The 10,764-nt window shown below is 50.5% G+C and overlaps 1 long non-coding RNA gene across 24 annotated transcripts in view; it reads right to left on the reverse strand.

Annotated features, from left to right (window-relative positions):
* Positions 1 to 10,764, reverse strand: part of LOC120891422 (uncharacterized) — a 67,748-nt gene that overhangs the window by 32,029 nt on the left and 24,955 nt on the right. For all 24 annotated transcript variants that reach the window (XR_013431380.1, XR_013431376.1, XR_013431371.1 and 21 more), the window contains 2 exons: positions 10,415 to 10,696; positions 6,185 to 6,356 (listed from right to left, as the gene is read on the reverse strand). This is a non-coding gene — a long non-coding RNA (uncharacterized LOC120891422). The remainder of the gene's footprint in view (positions 1 to 6,184; positions 6,357 to 10,414; positions 10,697 to 10,764) is intronic.

Consider the following 10,764-nt stretch of genomic DNA (forward strand, 5'->3'; position numbering starts at 1 on the left):
TTTACATGCTTAAAAAAAAAAAAAAGCCGCGAGTACATGATACACAAACTTGATGAAAGATAGCAAATCGGCACCCACTGGGAGTCTTCCTTACGTCACTGCCCCTGCAACAGTCGTGGTGAATTGAAGGCAGCTGCCCTGCAGCGTCCCGGGCTCCGGGCATTGCTGAGGGTCTTGATAATGGGAAGATTAGGCCACTTTGCAATTCACTTTGGATATTTCAACAACATGGAAAGACCATCCCCATCACTGTTTTGAGGTAGAGGAAACCCTTGACACACACTCTGGACACATCCAGGCATGTGGGTGGCCGCAGTGTTTCGGGAACTCAGGCTGAGCTGCAGCATCCCTACTAATACCAGAATAAGAGCGTGCAAGGTGCGTGCGTTGAGTGTGAGGAGGTGCCGTGGCTCCCAGGCATGGGGGCACCTGCCTGGCCTCTGCTTCTGCCCCTCTCAGCTTTTTTTCCTTGGCTGGGGAAACACAAATAAGAAAAAAATGCTCAGCCCCACTCTGGTGCACCATAATATTGAGCTAACTAGAAGACTACTCGGGCTCATCATGCCAGGCAGGAGGAAGGGGCAGATCACACGAAAGCATGACCCTCGCCCAGCCCCGGGATGGTGTCAGAGCCCAAGTGGAACCACTGGTCCCCAATGTCTTGGTGGCTTTGCAGTTATTCCCTTCCCTAAAACCAGAGTTCTGACTCTGGGAAGGAAAGTTCCCTTGGCCACTGCACCATCTTCTGGCCAAATGCTGAACTGCAGATTCCTAATTAAAGCGTGCCTTTCCCGGTTTCTGAGAACCGGGGCGGGTCAGTCCTTGGGACACCTTGGTAGTCCCCAGGACTTTAAGACAGCAGGATGGCTAGATGGGAAACACTGACCGTTTTCTCCCGATGGAATCAGAGGGCAGTGGAACTCTGTTTTAATACAGGTTTGTGTTTCATTCACAGTCTCAATTTTTTTTTAATCGCACAAATCTTTGTGGAAAGTCAGGTAGACATTTGGCACTTGGAGTTGGAGCCCAAAAAACGTAGAAAGCGTGATCCTGGCCCCCGAAAGCTCACGACCTGGTCATGTAACTGCAAGGTGTAGAGCGGGGAGATCCTGAAGAGGCCCCGTAGGCACAGGAGGAGTTGGGCAGGGAGAGCTGAGCCCTGGCCTCGCTGGGAGAGAGAGACCCCCTGTGCTGCGGGGTGGGCAGTGGGACGCTGCAGAGAGCGCAGGGGCCATGTGGAGGCCTCGCAGGGCCGCCTTCATGAACCCTCAAAGCAAAACGTGGGCTGCCGGGGAGCCCCGCTCACACTACGGTGGCCAGAGCTGCACTCTGACCCCCTGCTGCATTGACCCCCACGCAGGGCCCATGCCCACAGGAAAGGCAGAGCGGCTTCCTGGAACACGGTCTGCAGAGCACAGATGGACAGGGCAGGCTGGAGGGACACGGGAGGGAAGTCTGGCGGGGACAGGGTGCTGGCTGTGATTTGGCGTGCCCTAAATGTGTCCCCCAGGGCTGCCAGGGCTCGAAGCTTGGTACCCAGAGAGGTGGGGTTGAGAGGGGGTGTGACCCTTGAGAGACAGGCCCTGGAGGGAGGTAATCAGGTCACAGAGAACTGACCTCAGAAGGGATGAGTGAGACCCTGGATAGTTCCCTCTACAGTAAGCTGCTACGAAAAGAGCCAGCCTGGACCCCGAGTCTCTCTAGCTTCCGGTCCCACCCTGTGATCGCCACACGTGGTTCTCCCACTGTGCTGGAAGGTGCCATAAGGCCTTCACCAGAGGCCACGCACATGGTCTTGGGCTTTCAGCCTCTAAAACTGTGTGCTAAATAAACCTTTTGGGTTTTCTTTGTAAAGTATGCAGCCTCTGGGATTTTGTTATTGTGCCACAGACTCATGCAGTGCTCATTGACTTCTTTCCTTACAGCTGTGTTTACAGAAGAGGCATTCAGATCCTACCCAGAGGGAGAACACTGGTGGACTCACAGGCAGGCCTGACCTGCTCAGGCTCTGTGGCTGCTGCCACCTGGACGATGCACTGTACCCTTAGGAAGAATAAGCAAACCAGTGGTGCAGAGGGCAATGTGGGAAAAAGAAACTTGAAACACAGGTGGGAAAACACAAAATCATTCACAAAGTAAAAATACAATTTGTATGGAATCATGACCCTACTCACATATTACACCAAAAAATAATCTGTTAATTAATGTCAAAATGCAGGATGGAGGGGGAGGTGGGAAACAGTGGGTGAATGCATGAGTGAGTCAATGCAGACATTTGCCAAGAGAGAGGGAAGAAGGGGAGCTACCAGGAGCATCTCAAAGGAGGTCAACCGGCTGGAAGCCGAGCAGGCGGGGCCCTAAGATGGACAGCAACAAAGAAGTCTTCAAGATTTGGCGGCTGAGCACAGACTCATGGGTGGAAATGCACAAAGCAGGAAGAGAAGGCAGGTTTCCAAGAACCAAGGCAGATGCTGACTCAGGCACCCCAGGTTTCTGCAGCTCTGGGCTGCCCAGCACAGAGCTCCGGGGAGCAAGTGTGGCTGACACCAACAGCTCACTGTGGATCGAGATTAGGACCAGATAGAGACGTGGGACTCATTCGCACCCCACTCAGAGATGAGCGCAAGAGAATGATCTGGAAGGGGTGATGTGAGAAGCCAGGGGCTGGGTGGAGAGCAGACAGTAGGGTCAGGGGAAATCAGAATGGCTGAGAATTGCATTGAGCACAGAGGTGAGGGCTGAGGGCTGTGGAGATGTCACTGAAAGGCCCCAGGAAGACAATGCAGAAGTTTCACATTTGATGAATATTTACTGAGTAGCCACGACATGCCTGGAGTCTGAGGAGAGGACACTGAGCAAGCAGCACCCATGCCCACCCTGAGCGTGCATCTTCACAGAAGGGGAGCAGACGATGAAGGAATGGGTGTCTTAAGCAGACCCATATGCTATTGTGGGCATTGCACTGGTTAGAGGTACAGCAAACGTGCAATCCTGTACCGTCCAACCTGATGTGCTGTCACATGGTGGTGAGTGCTGGGCAGGACACACAGCAGCCAGGAGCAAGAGCTGGCCAAAGGAGAGGGCCCAGGGACACAGAGCAGGAGAGGCTTCCACGTCAGGGTGGCATGTGCACAGGACCTGACTGGAGATAGCCAAGCATCAGAAACAGGAGACGCAGAGCGTGGGGTGAGTGGGGCTGGGTGAGGAGCCGAGAGGCCACTTACTTAAGGCATCTTACTGCTGGGTGTCATCGAGGAAGGTTCGGTTCATGAGTAGGTTGGAGAAGACCAAGGCTGGGAGGGAAGCACCGCAAAGGCCCAAGGAGAACTCAGGGTGCAGGGCAGGGAGGGGAGAGCCCTGGGTCCCTGCCCACGTGATCATTCGTTCATTCCCCAAAACGGCCGCAGCAAAGGGCAAAGCACCTGGGATGCAGCAGACGCAGGTGAAGAGCTGGCACCCTGCGGGCGTCCTGGGGGACATGCAGCAGAAGAAAACCACCCAGAGCACCAGGGGGCAGGCACACCTCAGGAGGGCAGGTGCAGAAGGTTTCAGAGCTGCCTCTCAAAGGCTCCCAACCTCAGGGGCTTGCTGAGGAGAGGCACCTGGATGGGGCGACTGGCCAGGTCACCCGGCAGGGGGTGGTGGTGCTGAGTCGAAGCAACCTGGGGACAGCATGCCCCGTCTACAGGAGCTGAGCCTCCACACTCCCGCCTGCAAAATCCAAAGCCCAGAAGTGCCAGATGCTCTCAAAGTCCCAGCGAGAAAGACGGGTATCCCTACGCGGCCTCTCGCTGTGTATGTTGTTAGGATTTGTAAAGAACTTTAAAACATGATGCAAGTCAAACCAAACACATCTGCAGTCCAGATGGGGCTGCAGGTTGCTGGTCGGCACCTCTGGTTTAGAAGGAAGGTGTGAGCACGGTCCCAGATCCCGATGTGGCTCTGGGCTCCTGCCGGGTCACATGGTGTGCCCATGGCACCAAGTGGACGCCCCCAGGATGCGCCTACCCATCCCTCCGCCCGCTGCACCTGTCAATCATGAACGGCAGCTGCTGCCCAGGTCCCCAGCTCTGGAGAGGTCTCTCCTCTGAGATATCCCACCACTCAACCTCTGTGGTGCCGTGGGATACATTCTTCTCCATTCCCCTCACACTGTCATTAGGACGTCAACCAAGATTGCTGGGGTCAGCCACCACCTCCCCTCATTCCCTGGTCCTCTCTTGCTCCTCAAGCTGCTGAACACACAGCTGTCACCCCTTCAGCTCAGCGTGACTCTCCCGGCTGCTCACAGAGCACAGGCAGCTTCCACTGGCCCACACCCCCCTGCCCTCACACCCTGGTGGCCCTGACCCAACGCTTCTTTCCAAATGAAACCTCCTTCCGTGCCTGTATCTATCTGAGCTCTGCCAGCACAAACTGCTCCGTCCACCAACCTGCCCTCGTTTCTGCACTTTAGACCAGGTTTCCTTAGACCTTCAGGCTGCAACGGCAGGCCAGGTAACTCTTGTGTGGGGTTGTCCTGGGCACTGTGGCGTGATGCGGGGCAGCCCCGAAGTCTGCCCAGCTGAAGCCTTAACGTCTCCCTACAGGTTGTGAGGCCAAGTGGGAGACGATGGAGAAACCCAAGCCCTCACAGTACTGTCCCCCCCAAGAGTCTCCCAATTAGGTTTGAGCACCGTGTATCCATCCCCAGGCAGCAGAAGAGCTCCCACGGACATGGAGGGGTGGTCGAGGAAGTCAGATGCATGGATGAGGGCACCAATAACCAGAGTCCACGTCCCTGACCTTTTCTCATCTCCTAGAGGAAAAAGCTCTTCCTCTGAGACCTTCTGCCTCCCTGACCGCCAGCCAGGCTAGGGCAGGCTTCCTTGCCCGGGGCTCACACATCGCAGACTACCGTGATGGTCAAGCTGCCCCCAGTCCCCAGCAGGGTGCTTGACTGAGAGGGGCATCTGTATTGGGCAGTGTACACCACACACACCTTGCATCTCCCACGTCAGATTCTCAGCAAATCCCATTCCTCTTCTTCTTTAAGACAGCTGACCATGGGCCACCACCATAAGGCCATTTCTGACCAGAACCACGTGACAGTGAACTTCCATGTCTATAGACGTACACAGCCCTTCCCAGTAGTGCCTTGCTAGGCAGGATTTCCCAAAATGAGGTCTTCCTCACCAATAAAATAGAAAAGATCTTGGGCAGAGCCTGATTCCCAGTTTTTAACAGTCACCCTGAGCGATGAATATATACCTGGTCATTCTCAATCTTTGTGAGACAAACAAGTCAATGATAGTGGCCACTCACCAGAACACGTGGCAAGGCCTCCTGCTCCAGTGGTACCCTGCCCCTGAGATGACCAACTTCCTGGGTCCTCTTGGGCTGGCCTGAGGGACACTCATAGCTGGCCAAGTGTTATTCCTGGGTGTGTCTGAGGGGTGTTCCCAGGAGAACCACCCCAGTATGTGGGGGGACATCTGGGGATCCATGGTGGGCGTGGACTGACAGAGGGGCAGTGTAAGGGCACTTACTGCCCCTTCTTAAGCTGGGGCTCACCTCTTCTGCCCTGAGACACCAGACACTGCTGGCTCTCAGGGCTGTGGGCTCAGACCCCTTCTCGGGACAGGTTTGGGTTGGAGCCACAGCGCCAGCGACCAGAACTTCAGCTTGCACACAGCAGATGCGGCACTTCTCACCCTTCTTACCTGAGCCGGGGGCTTCCTTCCTTCCATATACTTATCTCCATGTGTCTATCTAGCTAGCTCCTATTGTTCTGGGGTTTGTGTTTTCTTCCTGGCTAGCCCTGACTATAGATGCAGTAACCAAATTTTGATTTTTATGATCTCTTTCTAAAATGCTTACCTACTGGTCTCTTCCTATATTTGAAAACTAAATTTCTATTGATTCAAATTCAATTCTTACTCAGTTTAGAGCGAGCATGTCCCTCTGTAGATGTTACATAGAAAAAAACCCAGTGGGTGCAGACGTTTTCCATCCTCCGAGTTTGTGATGTGCTAGAATGAGTTAGAGAAAACTGAGGCCAGACCCAGCCCGGGCTTGGGAACCAGCCTCCTCTGCACTTGAACCGAGCAACCAACATCTGATCCCCACAGTGTGTAAAATGGGTACATCCCCTGGCAAGAGCAGGGACATCCTCCCCAGGGGCAGGGTTCAGAGTCCTACAGACCTGCTCCAGATCCACTACGCTGGGTGCCCTCCTCATCCTGGTCACAGCAGCGTCTGCCCTTCTGGTTTCTTTAGGGGTCAAGTGGGAAGAAAGCGGAACCTCACCACTGCGAAGCCTCCTGTGATGGCCAATAGTGGCTGGTCAGCTGCACGTCCTCAGTGAATTCAGGCCACTGTTACAGAGAAACAAGGAGACAGTGCAATCACAAAGAACCCTGGACAAGAACAGTTCCTGGGAGGACCCAGGTCATACTGCAATCATCGGAAAGTTAAACGAGGACCGGGACCATTACCTAAGATCCATTTAAACAAAATTCTCCCTTCTCATTCACGAGCCACAAAGCCAGCCCAGGGACTTGGGGACTCAGCCTAGCCCCGGGTCCAGGACATGCATTTTATTTCAAAGTATATAAACCTGGAGTTTTCCCCACATCCTCATGACACCTCTGTGGGTGTCTAGACCTTTTTGTTCAATCTGGAGGTGGTTCTGTGTGGAATTATCTAAATCAGCGGGAACACTCGCTGCCCCCAGGTAAGGCAGACCAGAGCCACAGATCCAAAATGAAGTCCGGAGGACACGCAGCTACGCAGCCTGGGGGACAGAGTCCCCTGCATCACCACTGGGGGAGGAACCAGTCACTGGCCTCTGCCCTTCTGGCTACCCTCTGCGTCTTCAATTCGTTGGTTTACGTGTGGTCCTCAGGCTCTTCCTCATCAACCTCCTTGAAACAGGAAGAAATCCCACTCAATTCACAGCATTGAGAGATTCTTCTCAAAGGGAAAAAGGCAGTAAGGAGAGATTTTGACTAATTCAGAGCCAAAATCCTTTTTAAAAAATATCCGCATTTTATTCACTCAACAAATACTCAATCTCGAACTGAAATACCAAATAAACGTCTCAAGTTGCCCTTTCACATGAGCTCCAAGGACCTGGATTTCGTTTGACCTTGAACAAGATCTCACTCTCCAATTTCCCATCAATAAAGCCGAGATAATGACAGTATTTGCCCACTGCATGGGGGAATTGTAAAAATTAATTGAAATCTTGGGTGAAATGTGGTAGCAACACCACTGTTTTGTATTACCTCCTGACTTGTGTATGAATGAGTGTTGATTTAAAAAGACAAATCTCCCCACGTGTAGCATGATTGTATGGTGGAATTTTACACACACACCATGCACACGCAGGCACACACGCCCCTCCATATACATATGTATGTGCATATGTATAGTTTGGCATTTATACGAATGTGTGATCTCAGCAGCAGTTCAGTCAAAGGAAAAATTAGCTCCAGTTTTTTTTTTCCCCAAGGGAAATAATTTTCTGTTCAAGTTCTGTTATTTTCAAAGGACTCTAATGCTGTTATTTCAAAACGGAATGTCCTCAAATAAGGGAAAGACGATTCTTCATTGAATCATGCTTGCACATGCCAAATTTTCAGTGTTGTGTTAAAGGCCTATAAAAAAAAAATCTGATTTTTTTTAAAAGTATGTAGAAACATTCCTTTTAAATGAACTAAAAATACTCCACCCCTTTGGGATCAGATAAATTTACCACGAAGATAAATGATTTTAAAGAGAGATGGAAGATAGAAAAAAAGATGGGTATACGTAAAGAACGCATTATCTTCAGACCCTCTCCCCTGTAAAAAGCTAAATTCCATCCAAGGAACTTCTTCTGCCTTCTGACTTTCTCAAACTCGGAGTTTGGTGATGCAGTTGTGGAAGGCAGAGCCCTGATGTGCTGGGGCAGGAGTGTGAAGTGATTTCTCTCTCTGCACAGCCTGCTCAAGCACCCATCACCGATGTCCCTTCCTGCCTGTCTTGGGACTCGAACAGATTAGATATTTCTTAGAGATACCGGTTTTCTCTGGATACAGCTATTTTCATATCTGATTAGCAGACTAGGTGCCCTACAATCTTAAAACTAGTTCATTTATATAGATGAGGCTTTTCTTCAACCGAGCCCCAGTTAGCTCGGGCATCAAAACGGGGCCTTAGGAAGAGGGGCAGTCCCAGGCAGGCCCAAACACAGCCGGCTGAACCCCACAGTCCAGAGAAAATGTGGGATTTGAAAATGCTGTTTATCTTAGGGCATGATGAGAATCTTTTGTTAATTTAAATAACGCTGTATCTTAACACCTAATAAAAGTGTTAGTTGTGAAGTATAAACATTTTATGGGTACGCTCCGAATTTCAACATTATTTAACTTGACTTTGTTAAGTCACTTTCTACCTAGACAGTATATTTCCATTAACATTTTTAACAAAGAGTGAGAAAGAGAGAAACCACATGTGAAATATCAAATGGGTCTTAAAAATGAAGAAAAGCAGGAAGGTTCTCTCTAAGTAGAGGTATAAAAAAAGAAAGCAGAAATCAAAGACCATGAAGCACCCCACTCACGGATAAGAAAAGACAGGGTGAAGAAGCTACCGAGTCTTTCCCTCCAGAGTTGAAATCCCATCCTTATTCCTCTTTCCCATCAATGCAAGGCAACGACTGTCACCTGTCTGGTGTATGACCAGATCCTTGGGGTAGGACAGTGCTTCACACATAGTAGGTGCTCCATAAATCTCTGCTGACACAGGAAGAAGGGAGGCCCACAGTGCACTAGCACATATGAGATTGGGTTAAAAGTACCGAATTCCGGGAGACCTTTGTGTGTCACCTTGTGGTTTAACCAGGAGGAGAGGAAGAAGAAAGAAAGAGCTGTCAATCTTCAGGGACACTTGGGGCTCTGGCTCCCAGGGCACAGACTCTGAAGACTAACAAAACAAAAGTTGCCCAGAGGATCCCTGGGATGCTAGTCCACTCTTTCCCAAAAGGGAGACATCCATTTCAGCAAGAAAGGAGTGCAGGGAAGCAGTAAGACAGGAGATGTGCACACCACTACAGAGCAAGGGGCTCGGCGTGCAGCTGGCCAAGGCACCGCTGGGTGCACTAGGCCCTGCCTGGCCCACGGACCCACCGTCCCCCAGGCCTCAGGGCCCAAGGGCAAGGGGGCACAGACATGGACTCCCATCTTGGAAGGAAAGAAAGGAGAAGTGGGTAAGAAGGCAATGCAATAGAAAGCTCTCTCTCCCCCTTTACCAGCACGTGGGCATTGGAATTTGTGCAAAATTTCCTGTGCCGCGAATGGCAAGAGATCATGGCCACGGAAAGTCTGGGAAGGCATGCTGATAAACCAAAGAGCTTCAGACGGAGGAGAGGATGGGAAATTTTTCTGCAAGTTTGAAAGCTCAGGGGAAATAATGGAAGCTGAAAACGTAAGTAAATGGGGTGAGTAAATCTGCAGTTTTTCAAGAGTCATAGAACCGCAGCACCATAGCATTACATTTGGGATAAACTTTTAAACATACTGTAACCAAATACATTAAAGACTGAAAATCGAAACAGGCCCGAGTGTACTCAGAAAAATGCACGGGTCAAAGAAAAATCACAGCAGCCGAAAATCAAACCCAGCTTGTGACCACAGCTTTTCCAAATTCTTTATTAGGGAAACTTCAGACATGTGCAAATTTAACATCAATGCCTTCCTCCCTCCGTCACGCGCCCTCAATCATCATCAGTGTCTCGTCTATATTGTTTCATTTATATCCCTCGTTTCCTGTGTGTCTGTTCTCTCACCTGAATCCGCTGGATTGTTTTGAAACAAATCTCAGAAGTTCCATCATTCATCTGTAAAGATTTCAGTGAAGATTTGTAAAAGATGAGGACATTTTAATAAAATGACTGTGATATCAATATCACACCAAACAGAGCCAATGTTAATTCCTGAACATTATCAACCATCCAAATTTCAACCTCAATTTTCCCTGACATTTACACACAATGTTAGAAATTAGGTGTGGAGAGTCGCATTGGAAAAATAGATTTATTTCAACCCAAAGTTTGTATTTCTGTCTTCTCTTGAAAACTCATGAAGATCTAGTAAGGCTGGGTGCCTGTGAACCAGGACCTGGGCAGAAACAGCGCCTCCTGCTGGATAAGGCTGGTCTCCCAGTCTCGAGCTCACCTTGGACCTCCTCACCCCTGGGTCCTGCCTGCCCCACAGCCCACAGTGGACGCTGGCTCTTGGACATAGTTGCATTTGCAATCTTGAATCTAAGCAAACACAAACAGGGGTGCTGGGAGCCGTCTGTTAGCTTTGGGGATTAATGTCATGGATGGCAAGCAGAGACATGGCGGAGCCTCACAGGCTTCAATGACATAGAGCAGAGAGCCACAAACCTGAAGACAAATGGTCAGATGTGAAGGTCACACCAAGGACAGAACAGGAGAGGATGCCAGACCAACAGACTGGGGAGCCAAGAGCGGAGTGCAGGAGTTAGGAGGCACAGACTGATTTGATTAATTCAAGAATTATTTGCAGAGCCAAATTATGTGCCGGTCTCCCTCTTTGTGCTGTGTTCCAGGGTCCAAAGACGGGCGATGTTGCTTTGGAAGGAGTTGTGCCAAGTCCAACACGACATAACGCCTCCCTCCTCCCGGTTCACTTGTCAGTTTTGAAACCTAAGAAAGTGAGCACAGTAGGTTAAATTAAAAGTGCAGTCACTGGGGCGGGTAGTAATGCTCTTAAA

This window comes from Ictidomys tridecemlineatus, chromosome 16 (assembly GCF_052094955.1).
Source record: "Ictidomys tridecemlineatus isolate mIctTri1 chromosome 16, mIctTri1.hap1, whole genome shotgun sequence".
NCBI classification, from domain to species: domain Eukaryota; kingdom Metazoa; phylum Chordata; class Mammalia; order Rodentia; family Sciuridae; genus Ictidomys; species Ictidomys tridecemlineatus.